Here is a 12,198-nt window from a genome sequence, read left to right on the forward strand (position 1 = left end):
GTGTGTGTGTGTGTGTGTGTGTGTGTTAAACTTGAAAACAAGCTTGGGGATTTTCCAGAGTAGTTGCTATTACTATCATTCAGTTAATGATTTGGGGTTTTTTTGTTCAAAACTGTTATTTTACCAAGTATTAACCGATTAAACCTCAACCACTACATGTCTAACTTAACCAAATTATTATATATTTCTTGTATATAATAGCAGTTTCTATAATAACTCAAATTCCTCCTGCTGTTTTAAAGCTGAGCTTCTTGTAATGACAATTTTCCACATCCTCCCCAAATTCTAAGTACATTAAGTCCTCATAAGTCAGGAAATATGAGAGGACCTTAAATACACACACACACACACACACACACACACACACACACACACACACACACACACACACACACACAGACGACCCCCTGCCCTTAGAGTGTGTCCCTTTCCAGGGAAATCTTCCATAGTGCCTATATTTAGTCGCCGCAGTCAGCCAAGCACCTGAAACAAAACACTTTTGGAAAGTCGAGCGGAGCTGTAAACAGCTGAGATATCAAAGCACCAGCCTGTCCAAAAGGTTAATGGTGTTTCAGAGCAAATGAGAGCCTGATGAAACACAGGCCCTCATCGGACCAGCGGCCACGGCGCTGTACTAATTAGGCCGCTGCGGTAGTGTTAGGCACTGATGAGGTGGGAGGAGCGGAATAAGAATTAAACATCAGAGGCTGTTTTAGATAAAGTTTAAGTTTTCTTAAAAAAACACCGTGATGTTACCAGTGGCAACCATGTCCTTCTTATTTCCCCCCATTTTCTTTCTTTCTCTCTCTCTGCCGTTCCTTCTGTCACACTGCCGCCTGCCATTCTCATGGTCTCTGTTTTCCATTAACCCAACACTTTCACCCTTCCTCCTTTTTCTCTTCTCCGTCTCTTTCTCCTTCAGTGAAGCACCACTCAGTTTTATTTCAAGAGCTTACTGCAGTAATTTCACAAAATAATGTGGGAACTTTTCGTTGTATCAATATTGCATTAGCTGATTGAATTAAGAAGGAGAATGTTTTCAGGAGCATTAACATACAGCCTCACAGAGCTCTGCTGAGGGCCTCAGGTGAAAGTAAGGTAGCAAGCTTTTTTTTTTCCTCAACAGCTTTTCCCAGGTAATATTGTCATCAATTTTTATTAAGCACTCAACGGTGCTACGTTGCAGAAAAGGTGGGGCAGGTGAGGAGGTTTGTTTGCTCCAAGGCAGGAGCAGGAGCTCCTGCGTTTTTCCTGTTTAGCTTGAAGCTGGTCAAAAAAGTGTGGTTTGCTTTGTTTAATTCGTCAGAGAAGTGGGATTTCTGTAGTTACGGAGTGAACATGTGGTGAAATTCACATTGTGATACATTTAGATAATAGTATGTGAGAACAAAGGCTCACTGTATTTCCACTTCTGCTTCTATTGTTTTTCAAATTTTAGCCTTTTCTCCCTAAACTTTAAAGAAAAACCAGCACATATGAAGCACCTGTTAGTATATCGCATGTCATTTTTAGCTCATTGGCCAAAGGAGTCGGAGCTACTGTGTCACTGATGTTCTTGTACATCAGGGGTCCCCAATCTCAGTCCATGAGGGCCGGTGTCCCTGCAGGTTTTAGATGTGTCCTTGATCCATCACAGCTGATTTAAATGGATAAATTACCTTCTCAACATGTCTTGAAGTTCTCCAGAGGCCTGGTAATGAGCTAATCATGTGATTCAGGTGTGTTGACCCAGGGTGAGATCTAAAACCTGCAGGGACACCGGCCCTCGTGGACTGAGATTGGGGACCCCTGTTGTACATCATATTTGGATTGATCAGTTTGTGATGTGGGTCAGAGCAGCAGTCACCTTGAAAGTTCAATCTTTACATTTCTGACACTGCCTGAATTTTTCCAGCCGGTTGTTTTCTATGTACCAGGGATCTTTAGTGGACGTCCCACTGTGGGGTTGTCTGTTCAGTGAAACACAAAAATGGTAGCGTAAGTTTGTTAGTGGAAGGTCACACTACAAACCTTCTATCGGCTGTATATCAATATTCAGATTCATGAGCTCTTTCATTTTTATGTCAGTTTAAATGTGCTCTATCTTTTGTGTAGGTTTTATCTTCTTAAGCTATTCTGTGTTGTCATATTTATTTCATTGAGCATTTATGTTTTGTTTTTTGAAGAAGCACCCGGACTCTTTAACTATGAAGCCGTGCTGTTGTAATAGATGCCGTATGCAGTTTCGCATTTTCTTGCTGAACTATAGATCGTGCACGTACCGTTTAGCACTTATGGTCCCTTTCCAGATGTGCAAGCTGCCGCTCCCTTAGGAGCTAATCCACTTACTGACTATCAGAGGTGCAGGCTTTTGAACTGAGCGCTGATAACAGGCTGGACGGTCTCTCTCCTCTTTAGTTCAGATGATGGGTTGTTAATGTTTTCCATTTGGATTCACGTGTCAACAGAACAGTTTTCCACTTTTCCTCAGCACATTTTAAATTGGCTTTGGCCCATTTTGGTGACGTTTCTGAATCATGTTCACATATGGCTTGTTCTTTCAATAATCTGCTTTAACCTGCATGACAGAATGCAGCGTACACAAAGATTTCTCTTTTTGCGGAACATTATTTGGACATTTTTCCATGATATGTAGATGCAAATTTTAGATGAACTCAGCCAGTCTTTATTTTTGAGAGACCCTACCTCTCTAAGCTGCTCTTTAAATGTTATTGAACTGTTTTCACTTTACCTAATTAGTTGCAAAATGTTCTTCCAGCTGTTTCCTTTTAGTACCATTTACTTTTCCAACCTTTTGTTGCCCCTGTCCAAATCTTTTTGACACATGCTACTGTCGTCATATTAAAAATGAGTCACGAAATAGTCGAATGTCTTAATTTAAACATTTGATATGCTTTGTGTCTTCTGTTGTAAATAACGTATAGGTTAATCAGGTCTGCAAATTGTTGCATTCTGTTTTTATTTACATTTTTGCACAATGACCCAAGATTTTATGCAACTGGGGCTGTTCTCAGATTACAACTTGGACATTAAGCATAACCACTGTTAGTCATGAAACCTCTTTTAGTCCTGCTGAGTCCTGCTGAGCCTGGGCTGTTGGTGTGTCTTTGTGTTTCATGTTGTAGTTGAAGTAGACAAGCTTTCACAGCTTAAACCTTGTTATTCTGCCCATTAACTCTGTAATCTTATTGAAATAAGTACAAATGGGGTTGTTGTAGGTGGACTGCAGCCTCAGCAGACAGGCTAGAAAATGCTTCCTGAGCTGGTGTTAGTGTGTCCGTGCGTGTTCAGTTAGAGGTGTGGAGGATTGATTTCAAGCCACTGTAGCATTTATCAGTGTGTGTGTGTGTGTGTGTGTGTGTGTGTGTGTGTCTGTGTGTGCTGAAGGATTGAATATTTTGCTGTGATCCAGTAACTCCCTGGCTTGTCGCCTTGTCACTTAAACTAAACGCACACGTCCATTTAGCTCCTGTAGTTTTGTGCTTGGTGTGCGCATGGTTCTGCGGTGACGTACTGTGTACATGTCTGCATATGTTTAGTGTGTGTCATAACAAATGTACTGCTGTGTTTTATAGGGAGAGTAATGTTGGTCTTGTGTGTATCTGTTTTTGTGTTTTGGTTGCTCAGACTTGCCAGCCATTTGGATCAGTTTTCATGGCAGCTGGATAACATCACACCAACCAAGTGTTTACAGTCTGACTCACCCTCTCCTTCCTCTCCTCTCTCTCTTTTGCTCCCTTCCCTGTGTCTCTCTTTCACCTACGCTCACTCCAATCTTACAGCTTAGAAAGAATAACAAGATTTTGCTACTCTTTTCTTTTTTTATTTCTTTGCTGCAGTGGTTGATGATGTCAAGGTGAAAGGGAGGAAATGTCACAAAGTTCAAGTTCCGAATCCTCAGCACTCTTAGTGACACGTGGTAGTGTATACTTTCTGTTGTTTACAACTTAAAATATGCCATTTAAAAAAAGTTTTATCAGCTTTCAGTTGAGAGAGGATTGTAAACTCAGCAGCAGTTTGGATCTGGAGAAACCAAAAATGTAACTGCAGCTGAAAGTACAACATAAAGATACTCACTGTTGTCGATTGTTACTTTTATGCCTCACATAAGGCCTCTGCATGTGTGTTTGTGTCTTTTTGCTTCAGGGAAGCAGAATCGTTTCTCTGATTTTTAGCATTGATTCTATGATTCTTGCACATGGAGGCACACAGTCCTCGCTGAACAGGAAAAACTACTGTCCCTTTATGGGAATGAAACTTGTAGAGCTAAAGTGCAGCCCTCATTTTCTGACAGCCTGAATCCTCCTATCGTTGGTCAAACAATATATTTTGATGTTGAGGGTGTTACATGTCAACAACTTATCATGTACTTGGTATAAGTTGTTAATAGCATTTTAATCAATGAAAAACTCAGCATGCACGTAGCTGTATGAGACTGCTCTTTTAACATTGGATATGATTTTACGGCAGTAAAACTGAATGACACTTTCTCACGGTCCTTCTAGGGTGGCAGATTGATGGGTATTGATAAGGAGTATGGGTCAAGCTTTGCAGCATGACTGTTACTCCGTCACATGGAGTGAAGGAGTAACAGTCAGTGGAGTGGTTATGTCGCTTCACAGCAAGGAGGTCCTGGTTCGGGTCCACTGTCAGACTCTCTCTTTGTGAATCTGAGTGTTAGCTGTGCAATAGACTGGTGACCAGTCCAGGGCCTACCCTGCCTCTTGGTCTTTGACAAGTGACTCCAGCCATGCTGCAATCCTTATCACAATCCCTTTGAAAAGCTGGTTAAGAAACTGGATAGATGGATCTTATATTCAGTTGTATTTTCATGTTAAAAATGTAAATGTGTTATGTGATTGCCAATATAAAATAGGTTTATTGGAAATCCATTTTACGAGCTGATAACCACTTTGGGTGAGGAGACACGTAAGTGGTAATAGACTCAGTATTATCTATGTAATGTTGTAGACTTTGAGGAAATTAGTCAGTGAACCGTGTACACTCTCTATTTAAGATAGAAAACCATTAAAATAATGAAAAAAACACAAAATTGAAAAAAAATTACATCTGATGAGAGTTGGCCACTGTGTATACATGAAGGGCTCGTGTGGTAAATCATTGTGGCAGCTGTTATTATTGAAATGACTGCTGAATTAATTCATTTGATTCCTTGCTAGTACAGTATTTTACTTTTTGGCTTGCCAAAAAAAAAACCACACAAAAAAATAACTATACATCTATATATATGAAAGGGTACTCAGAATGACATTTACAGCAGTTAAAAGAATATAGACAGAAATAATGTGCTTACTTTCCAACAGAAATTACTGAAATAATTATTTAAAAATAATTTTGAGACAAGTGTAGTGCTGTACTTTGGAGACAGACTGAAGGTGATGGGGCAGCAGATGGCCCCGCCCCTCCCTGAGCCTGGTTCTGCCGGAGGTTTCTTCCTGTTAAAAGGGAGTTTTTCCTTCCCACTGTCACCAAATTGCTTGCTCATAGGGGGTCATATGATTGTTGGGTTTTTCTCTGTGTGTATTATTGTAGTGTCTGCCTTACAATATAAAGCGCCTTGAGGCGACTGTTGTTGTAATTTGGCGCTGTATAAATAAAACTGAATTGAATTGAAATTGAATTGAATTGAAGGTGCACACTATAATCAGTCTTGGCTCCTCTGGTCCTCAGTCAGGACCAGCCAGGCTAAGTAATCTGTTCATCTATCTTGAGGGACGAGGAGGGTGGTCCTTGTGTGATGCCTTTTATCAAGTTTGAACTGGACCTCCCGAAGAATTTACTTTGATCAAAGAGATTCGTTTGAATATTTTAAGAGAAAATATTGAGCCCTAATGCAAATTTCATTACACTTTAATACTGAACACAGCAGTTATCACTCAAATTAGCCTAAAATAGGAAATGGGCTTTATATTGGTTTCATGAATGTTTCTGCTGTTGATATCACCACCCTTGGCTCTTTAATAAACACGCCATGAAATATTAATCACACAAAGGAAACTGAGGCTTCCTTTGTTAACCTCGTTTTTTCTTTCGTAAAGGTCTGCGTCACCACATAAATGAATCTTAATTAAACAATGTGTTACCCAGTGTGGGAAAACATTTCTGCTCTCTTTCACAATGGTCCTCTCAAATACACAGAGTTACTATGTTATTAAATGACAAAACCTCATTAGCGCAAAACAATGAGCAAAAACCACAAGCAAAAGCAAAACAGTGGCTATACAGGAACTGAGAAGCAGAGATGACTCACTCACCAAGGTTACAGCCACATTCAGACCTGTCTACAAAGAACATGTTGCATAGACGTTTGTCCTCCAGGTCATCCCTGATCCGTAGTCATTTTTATCTCCAGACATCAATTTTGGTATTTAAAAGACCTATAAGGGTCAGGCACAGCTGTCAAGTAAGTATGGATAAAAAAAACCATGTATATCCCTGGGAGAACAGAAAATGTCTGTGTAGGAATTTCAATAATTGGTGTGAAATACAGACTTATTCCCTGAGGTGAGTGTATCAAATATGCAGACTCAAATACACTATCAAGCGTGCACAGGAGTTGAATAATTTTCACTACCAGGATGGTCTCTGGGGAGTGTGAGAGCCTGTTGGTTTTATGTGTGTGTTTTGTTTGTTCTAGAGAGCCAATCCTTGCATCATTTTAGAAGACGCAGAGATTCGGCTTTAACAACTGTTTCATTTTCACTTTAAATATGGTATGTGTACCCGAAGTGATCCAATTAATGTACAACACTGTGCAAACATTTTAGGCACTAAAATAAAGTTTTAAAAATGAAAAACCACACACAACTCTACCCCAACACACATTAACTGTATTTGTTTGGTATTTAGCAGGTAGTTTTTAAGCCTAGACAGCTGGAGACACGATGGCCAGCTTGTCATTCCTATGAAATACCTCAAATTGAAAATTGAAATCCGCCTTGTGGGCACATGGGCAATTGGTTGATTTTAATGTAAAGTCTCTGCTGATGGGTGTGTGTGTGTGTGTGTGTGTGTGTGTGTGTGTGTGTGTGCGCGCGTGCATGCAGCTTTCACACTCACCGTTTGCTGAAGAAATTGACATCACTTCTACCCACGTGGACCACAGAATCAAAATCATCTCTATTTGGAAAAGCTTGTGCGGACTCACCATCATTTCTACTATGTAACAAAACATACAGGTGCTAGACTACCTGTCATAAAAAGAAGAAAATACAAATGTTTAAAAAAACATTTCAAACTATTTGTTTTTATATCCAAATTTGACTCATAAATATATTAAGAATATTAATAACATTCAACCACTAAAACAAATTTTTCTGTTTGGGAGTGCAGGTAAATAACTGCAACTGTAACTTTTTTCTTTTTTGTTAAAATAGTACATTTGAAAGTTCATGGATTGCAACGTGCTCGGTGTTTCCTCAGATTTGAATATTTTACTGTAGAAAGAAGTTTTTTCCCATGCAGAGTGTACAGCGGACGCTAATGTTTTTGTCACTTTTTATGGAATCAAACTCAAAGTAATGTCAGTACTTCCAAGCTTTAAACGCTGTACTCTCTCACACACTCCATATTAACCATTGTTGATCTACACACGTCTGTTGCTGCCATGGATGTCGAACACTCCCACATCGTCATGAGACACTCTCACAAACAAAATCACGGTTTAGTAACGCTGTAACGCAGCGTGCTTACGGGAAAGTAACAGTAATCGAATTACTTTTTGCAATAGTAATCCCTTACTTTACTCATTACTTGAAAAAGTAATCAGATTACAGTAACGCGTTACTGCCCATCTCTGCTGGTGAGGAAGGTGATCGTTATAGCTCGCTGCTTTATGTATCAGTCATATTAATAAACTTCTCTTGTGTCAGTGTTAGTAATTGCTATTAACTTACTTCAGTGTCATTTCTTTTCCTTGAGCTGTACATACGCACCTTTAATGGGCTTGTACTGTAGATTACATAAAGATAGAGTAACTCTTTGTGGATCTATCTTTAGATCTCCTAAGTACACATATTTCCCAGCCTTTGGTTCAGTTTTATTTCATATGGTATAACAACAGAGATTGCTTTTACAAACCAGTGGTCCTCAGCTTTATGATTCTCTGAGGTGTTTTTGTTACTGCTTGTGTGTTAGCCTCTGTTAGCTCCCCCCCCCGACCTCTGTTGTAATTGAAATGTGCTCCTTGGAACAGCTTTGGCATGCATCTGTACCTCATGACCATATCAGTTCACTGAGCCAGCCTCCACCGCTGGACTTATTAGGCCATACTGATGAGAGTGTTTATGTCAGCGTGTCCTGCAGTGCACAAATCTGTGTTAACGTGTGTGTTTAAGTGTGTCTTGGTGTGTGTGCGCGTATCTCGGTGTCTCCATTTGTGGTTTTGTTGTTGCTTCAGCTCCTTGGCTAATGATCCCCCCCCCCTTAAACGCCCACCCTCCCAACACACATAAAATAAGGAGGGTACCTGTAACATCATTACTTACACCCTGCCCTTCCTCTCCTGCTCTCCTAATTTTCCTACTTATTACAGCGGAGATATTCCATTAAAAAAGTCTCTAAACCTCTCACATCCTTTGATCTTTGTTGCTTTCCCACATCTCGCTGCCTTCAGCCTCTCCATCTGTCCCTCTTTCTCCTACTTTCCTTCCTTACAGCCTCTCCTCGCCATTAGCAAATTGGAGGCACTTTACCAGCAGCTTGTTAGCTGGCCCATGGTCTGCATTTTAAAAGTTAAGCCTCCATTATTATCAGCCTCGATGCCTACATTACTATCTGGTGGGATCGCCAGCGCTTGATAAAATCTCATCAAAGCAGATTATGAGCTGGCTGCAAATTTGGCACATTCGAACTGCAGCTCATTTGGTGTTTAATTTAAATGGTGGGCTTCGCGTCCCGAATGCTACGGCTCACCTGTTGCCAGAGGCTTTCTCGATAAATGATGATGTGTTTATCGCTAAATTGGCCTGTCCACTGTGCCTGCTTAATTTTAATGCATTGCTCCGTTGCTCGAACAAAACGGTGTGAGCAAATTCCACGCAGATTCGTGGCCCGGCGAGCTTTAATTGTCATTTTTTTGAGTCAGTTTTTGATCAACTGCATCCACACGTGCATTTCTAAAGCTTAAAGAAATGATTTGTGTCATCGCTGTTAATACTCTGTTTATTATTTATATTCACAATTAATTTGAGAGCACACAGACTGGATGGAAAAAAAATATTGTCCCTCTCTCTCTTCTCTCTCTCTCTCGAGACAATTAGTATGGTTCCAGATATAATTACAATTTCAGGTCAGGAAGACTTTTGGCCATACTTTAATTTCTTTTCACTAAATATGGAAAACGCTTTGAGGCTTGTTTTGGTTTGGTTTCAGGTCTCTGCTGCTAAAACTTAACTCAGCTCTGACATGAAACTTCAGCCAGAGAGTGAGAATGGCAGACAGGCAGGACTGTACACATTTACATACGCACCCATGGACAAATGGTGTGAGGCTTTAAACAGCCTGTTAGAAATTTGTAGGCATGAATCCGTCCATCCAACACACCATCCAGAGTAAGCCTGTCGCTTTCACGTGACACCGCCGATGCTGAGGCATGTGTACTGATGCGGCAGCGCTGCGGAACCAGGGGTGTTGGAAAACAATAGTGAGGGTTATCCAGGGAATCCCTGTCTTTCAATCAAGGCTTTTGTCCTCGTTGTTGCACCGATGAAGACAGCACATGCTGGCAAAAAGCTCATTGGCCTGTTGCTGCTCTGACAGTATGCATGTGTGACAGCGTGGGTGAAATACCAAAATACATAGGCCAAGGGATGTACTCAGTAACTTCTCCTGCAGCAGTCCTTGCTTTTTTTTCCATGTCACTGCCATTAAAACGCTCAGCAAGCTTTTCCTTATCCTTTTTTGTCAGTGTTTAAATCCATAATCTGTTCTCTTCCCTTCTATTTGTCTCCATTCCTCCAAGAGATTAATATCTCTGACTTGTGTTGCTGGTGGTTTGTGTGGTTTGGTAATGGTGTTGCTGAATGGAAAGTTGATTAGCTTGGCTGTTAGTTGCTTCAGATGTCTAGAAGGGTGTATTTAGTTTGGAAGCAGGAACATTGAGCTTGACGATAACTGCCTCGGGTTAGGCTCAGTAAATGCAGCAGCAGTTCCAAAGATATTTAGATTTTTTTTCTTTTAAAGTTTTGGAAGTTTCTGCAAGAATTTTAAGAATGGTATCGATGCCATTTTTAATACCATGGGTTTTACCCCCATCCTTCAACAACATAAGTCGCTGCAAAGAAATTGTATTTTGAAAAGGTTAACTTTTTAATTTTCAACAAATTTTCTCAATGATAAGTAAAATTTAACGGGACGGAGTGTGGAATCAATTCTGTTTGTTTGTCGGTCGGTCTGTCAGTTTTTAAGATATCATTTTCCAATATTGTGTGATTATAGTAGAAACAGAAAAACAGCTCAAGCTAATTTTATTTTGGTGAAAATCCAGTCAAGGTGATACGAAATGTGAAAATCAGATAAACTTTATATCACCCACACTTTTCATGGATTGTCTTCAAAGTTTACAACATAATAGGCCTTGGGGGACACGACTACCTCGGTTGGCTCAGCATTTAACCTGGACCTTCATTGTTAGCTCCCAAGGTCAAAGTCTACATGGGAAAAACGAAAAATTAAGAAACCATATTCAGTTCAATAAATTCGATTCAGCAAGCAAGCACCTTGGCGACAGTGGGAAGGACATTGAGAGAGCTTTTTTTTACAATGTCCTATGATGTCACAATAACACCATAACAGGCTGGCATCATTGTGCTATAATAAAAACACCCAAAAACACCAACGTTTTAGTGTAGTTCTGCCCTTTGGTGGGAGTGAAGGAAAAATATATTTTAGAACCTGTTAATAAACAAAGGGTGCAACCAACAACTCAATACCTCACACATCTGAATAATGTAATAATGTATAACAGCATTATGGAAAAGTTACAAATGAACTTGTGTGTGTATTTAAGCTCTTTTGATTCATCACTTTGCCATTTTCTTTCTTGGACTGAGGACTCGACAAGAACCTGAGGTTGGCTGACTGAATATAAGGTAGATCTAAGCAGTGCCCAATCTTAATCATCAGAAAATTGCCTAAACTGATGATCATCTAGCATAATGTTCCTACATTTGTGTTTTGAATCTTATCGAGACCAACAAAAAGCAAACTAAACATGTAAATGGGTACAGCCATTTAAATAGGCTGTGCAGAAATAAGGTGGCATGAATTACAATATTTGGCTGCCAAATCATCTCTAGAATGATATTGTGAGCGTAACTGTTGATCCACCTTTTCTAAAATCGGCGTAATGAAATTATAACTTCAAACTTAATAAACGCATTTCCACAGGGTTATGCAAGTCGGCTGTCATCATCCATCATTTTACTTTGTAATGACTGGGTTGAAGAAGATTATACGTGACTGGTGTTGTGAGGAGGCCTTTTTGTGTGACTGCTTCTGCTTTACCACACATTGAGATTAATTATTCATATTAGGGTATTAGTAATTGGAGCTGAGCATTTGGCTCTTGGACAGAGCAAAATATGCACCTTGGTAAGGCTTTTTGCCTTTATTCTCAGTGTAGTGACAGAAAACATGGATGGGGGTGGGGGATGTGCAACAGAGGTCATCCAGATGGGAGTTGGGCTGTTGATGTTACAGCCACTGCATGTGGTTTGAAGCTTAGCCATTGCCTGTTCCTGTGCATCTCTGGACTTGTTCTCACAGGACTACACAAGACGAGCTAACAGAATCATTATAAGATTCAACACAGCTCTTTTCCTATTTTTCACTTTTTTATTTGTTCTCCGTCCTCCTGTCTTAAGTGACAGTAGCAGAGTCCATCTAATTGCTTCCCTGGACAGCAGCTTGTCACCACTCTCCCTTCTTTTCTCTCTGGCTCACTCCCTCTACTCTGTACCTTCCTCCTCCTCCTCTTTTTCTTTTTTCCTCCCTCGCTGTCATCATCTGTCCATCTGTCTCCTCGTGAATCACTAAATGCAAATCAGCACAGGCCACGCAAATGTGATTGGACTGTTATCTTTGATCACACAGAGCGCAAGGACGCACACACACACCAATGCACTCACCGTGTTACTGCACCTTTTACCTCTTGCTGTCAGGCTGACTGTGAAGATG

General features: G+C 40.3%; 1 protein-coding gene across 2 annotated transcripts in view; it reads left to right on the forward strand.

Annotated features, from left to right (window-relative positions):
• The window catches only part of raver2 (ribonucleoprotein, PTB-binding 2), a 100,063-nt gene that overhangs the window by 22,423 nt on the left and 65,442 nt on the right, over positions 1–12,198 (forward strand). The window lies entirely within an intron of this gene.

The sequence above is a fragment of the Oreochromis aureus genome, linkage group 17, assembly GCF_013358895.1.
Source record: "Oreochromis aureus strain Israel breed Guangdong linkage group 17, ZZ_aureus, whole genome shotgun sequence".
NCBI lineage: Eukaryota > Metazoa > Chordata > Actinopteri > Cichliformes > Cichlidae > Oreochromis > Oreochromis aureus.